Genomic DNA, 4,451 nt, shown 5'->3' on the forward strand with positions numbered 1-4,451 from the left:
GCTTATTTCAATATATTGTCATAGCCTGCATTGTTATTCTGTTGTGTCCAACTCTTGGTGACTCCATTTTGGTGTTTTCTTGGCAAAGATACTGAAGCAGTTTGCCATTTCCTTCTCCAGCTCATTTGATGGATGAGGAAACTGAGGCAAACAGGGTTAAGTGACTTGCCCAGGGTCATGAAGCAAGTAAGTGTCTGAAGCCACATTTGAACTCAGGAAGATGAGCCTTCTGATGGGAGCCCTGGCTTTTATCCATTGGGCCACCTAGCTAGTCATCATATGATAACTATTTACATTGTAATTCCTTGGGGGAAGAAATGTAGTTGTTTTCCATTTTTGTATCCCCAGGGCTGAGCATGGGGCCTTTCATACAGTAAGTGCTTAATACTTGTTTGCTGTTAAACTGAAAACAGATGCAGGCAGATGTCTGGGCCCAGAGTAACAGTGAGCAGAACAGCAGCAGTTGGGGGTCGGAAGCCAATCCCAGATTCCCATTGAGTTTAATGTTAGCACAGTCAGTGAGGCAGGGAAGTTGGGCTGTGAGGCAGGAAGGAAGCAGCTGTTGTCAATAGTCCTAATGAGGACACTACCTTCTCTCTTCCTTTGATACTGCCTATAGGCAGCATATTTAAAAACAAACAAAAAAGGGAGCACTGAGCTCTCTGGATTGGTGTATCCTAACCCGACCCATATACTGTGGCTGGAGAGGCCATTGTGTTGGGAGAAGAGAGAACAATAAAGCCAGGTGTGAGCTGCGAATACTTTGTGGAACAACAGTGTGGTTTTGGGAAGTCTAATCACCTAGATGATTTTCCCTATGTATCTGTGTTTGTAATTTTTTGTGTTGAATAAGTCCCTGGAAAAGGCTAATGTGATGCTTTGGCATAGGCTATAAGCTGCCTGAGGTCTCAGTCTGAGAGTTCACCAAACAGATTAACAGCAGACCCAAGGTCTATTATTATATCCTCAATATCTTCTGAGCCCTTTCCTATTCTCTCTCTCTCTCTCTCTCTCTCTCTCTCTCTCTCTCTCTCTGCTTTTTGGAGGGAGGAAGGTAGGGCAATTGGGGTGAAGTGACTTGCCCAAGGTCACACAGTCAATTTTTCCATAAGCATCTGAGGCCAGATTTGAACTCAGTCTTCCTGATTCCAGGGCCACTGCTCTATTCAATGCACCACCTAGCCGCCCCCATTCTCTTAAATGGGGCTTTGGCAGAGGTCATGGCATATTGGTTTCAGAATCCCATGAGTAGGCAGCTGGGTTTTTGGCCCTTCCTGATCCATCATCTGTTCTGAGGATGGCCTTTCCCTGACTGGCAGTGAGATGGGAGTACCAGGTTCTATGTTAATAAGGTGAAAACATTTGGCAAAAGGAGTAGTCTTACAGAATGCTTTGTACAGTGCCTGGGAAGGTGTTCTGTCTTTCAACAATCTTTTAGTCTATGATATCCCTAAATACTTTGCAAGGGACTAGGGGCAGATACGTGTAGGGAGACCCCTTGCACTGCAGTTAGAAGGTATATAACAAGAGCAGCTCTATATGCAGACAAAGCAGGTGTCCTTTATGATATTTGGATTTCAGAGCTGCAGGTGAAATGTTTTCCACACAAAATTATTTCCAGTGCTCTATCATGACTTCTAACAATTTTCATCATTGAGAATTCATTCCCTTGGGTTAAAGCCTTAGTTTGCCAATCAATCTTCTTTTAAAAATACAAAGAATTCTAGAAGGGGAAAAGACCAGGCTAACAATTTGAAAATCTAGGTTTTGGTTGAGTCTCAGTCACTTAATTTCCTATTGTGGGGCTGGGAACAAAAACATATTCTCTGAAAGTAGGTGTCTCATCTTTAAAATGGGTATAGTAATCCCTTCTTTGTATGCCTGTTAGCATTCAAAGTACTCTAAGCCATTAGTATACATTATAATTATTATTTCATTAAGGGTTAGAGAAGCTGCTGAAAGCAGTCTGGTATTGACTAATACGTTTTGATGACCAGATTTGGTGGAGAGAAGATTAGCATAAGGGGAATAAGCATTTATACAGAACCTACTATGGGCCAGGGACTGTGCTAAGTGCTTTAATTTTTTTTTTCTTTAAACAAACATTATTTCATTTGATCCTCACAATAACTCTTGAGAGGTTAGTGACATTGTTACCCCCATTTCACACCTGAGGAAACTGAGGCAAAGAGAGGTTAAGGGACCTGCCCAAGGTCACCCAGCTAATGTTTGAGAACAGATTTGAAATTTGATTCTCCTGATTCCAGGTCCAGTGCTCTATTCACTGTACCACCGGCTGCCTTTAGTAGGGATAGTGGGAAAGAAGGAGGGAAAAGGGTGCTATCCAAGGAGAGTAAGAGTGGAAGGGGTGAAGTCCTGAAGTGAGGAAGGTCTAGGGGCATAGTGTAGTCACTAAAAAAGAAACAGAGAGCTGAGACTCACTAGAGATTCTGATGACAAGCCTCATTTGTTTCATCTTTTTGCTGAAGGCTGACTCGGTGTTGTAACTTCCATATAGACCCAAGGAGAGAATTAAACATAATATATAATATAACCCAATATAGACCTTGCTTCTCCCTAATAATTTTCATTTCCTAAGATTGAACCTGTGAAGGGCAACTAGGTGGTGAAGTAGATAGAGTATTGACCCTGATATCAGGAGGTCCTGAATTCAAATCCAGCCTCAGATGCTTGACACTTAGTAACTGTGTGACCCTGGGAAAGTCACTTAACCCCAACTGCCTCACCAAAAAAAAAACAAAACCAAACCCAAAACACCCCAAAAATGATTCAACCTGTGGTTCCAATCAAATCATTTTGGTCCACTTTCTGTTTTCCAAACTATTACCTGATGCTTGCTCATTTTCATCTACAAGATTTACTTCTCATTGAAGAAAATGAAATACCCTACAGATCTTAGTCCTCATTAGGGGATATTGATTATTAGCAGGCCATGATGTTTTATGGTATGAGACCCTCATCTGGCACCTGGTAGAAAGGATTTGGGCACATCATGTGTAAGGATCTCCAATACTGAATTGTGGCTGGACCAAAGGGAAACAGCAGCAAGAAGGTTCTAAGTTATAATCTAACAGGCTCCTATTCTGATATGGGAGTCCATCATACAAGTCAGTGATGCTATGTTCTTTTTAAGAAAAGAGCTGGAAGTTTTTTGGTTTTTGTTTCTTGGAGAATAGATATAGACAGCATGAAGGAAGGAATACATTCACAGGGGTGGGGATCCTGCAGTGATTTGTTCTGTGAAGTTTAGATTCAGTCAGAGGGCCTAACTTGAGGACCTAGAGGGCCACATGTGACCTTGAGGTCAAAGGTTCCCCACTCCTGTAGCAGAGCATCCTACCTCCTCCCCAGTCCTAAACATCAGACACTAAAATAGTATCTCTTTCTCCTCGGTCAGGTTATGAGAAGTATTGTTCCTCCCCCTCCCCCAAATCAGTTGCTTTTTCTAATTTCCCTATTTCTTTCTGTGGCAATACTTCTTCAGCCAATCTCCTAGGTTTGAATCCTTAAAGGATGAAGGGCTTCTTTCATTCTTACCTTTCACATTCAACCAGTCATCAGGTCCTTCTGAAATATCCTGAACACCGATTCTTTCTTCTTTGCCACCACCCCATTTTAGAATATCATTCTCATCTACTTGGACATATGTGTGTTATGCATACATAAAACATGTGTGTATATTTGTACACATATATACATGCACACATATAACATATGTATATATGTAACTATTTCAATACAGTTGGTTTCTTTTGTAATCTTAAATATTTTACTTTATGCACTTAAAATATTATTAAGAAAAAGGAGCCCGAGGTTTCACCAGACTGCCAAAGGGACACGAAGTCAAAAAAGTTTTTAAAAACTGAAACCCTGTTCTAGACTGACTGTCCTTGTATCCAAATCCTCCTCAAAATCCTTTAGTGGCTCCCTATTACCTAGAGTCTAATTTAAGTAGCTATAACTGGCATTCAAGGCCCTTCAATTTGGCAAGATAGGATTGTGCCATTACTCTTTAAATGAGGGCTCTTTGCTTTTTTCCCAGAAAGTCAGAATCAAGAAACACAGACATAGAAAGAGTTAACAATGCCCTTTAATAATAAACTTTCAGAGAAGCTTTAGCCCTGGCAGAGACCCAAAAGCTGAGGGGAAGAGAGAGCAAAGGGGAAAGACAGAAAGGTTGGGAAAGGGAACTTAGAAAGGCCTTGTATCATCCAGGAGTTTACTGAGTTAATAAAGTTATCAAACAAAAAAAAAATTGAAGACTTAGAGACAGACAGGAAAACAGAAGAAAAGCTTGAGTCCTGCCCTCTCTGCCTTTAGGCTGTGAGAGCCAGAGCAGTGTGGTGTATACAAGCAAGATCACAGGCCTGGCTGGCCTGGGCCGGGCTGGGACTTAAGGGAACCAGGCAGGTTCTGGTTTGGGCCCTTCC

The sequence above is a fragment of the Petaurus breviceps genome, unplaced genomic scaffold (genome assembly GCF_028583685.1).
Source record: "Petaurus breviceps papuanus isolate PSGF00001 unplaced genomic scaffold, PetGlider_PUasm1.0 176, whole genome shotgun sequence".
Classification (NCBI taxonomy): domain Eukaryota; kingdom Metazoa; phylum Chordata; class Mammalia; order Diprotodontia; family Petauridae; genus Petaurus; species Petaurus breviceps.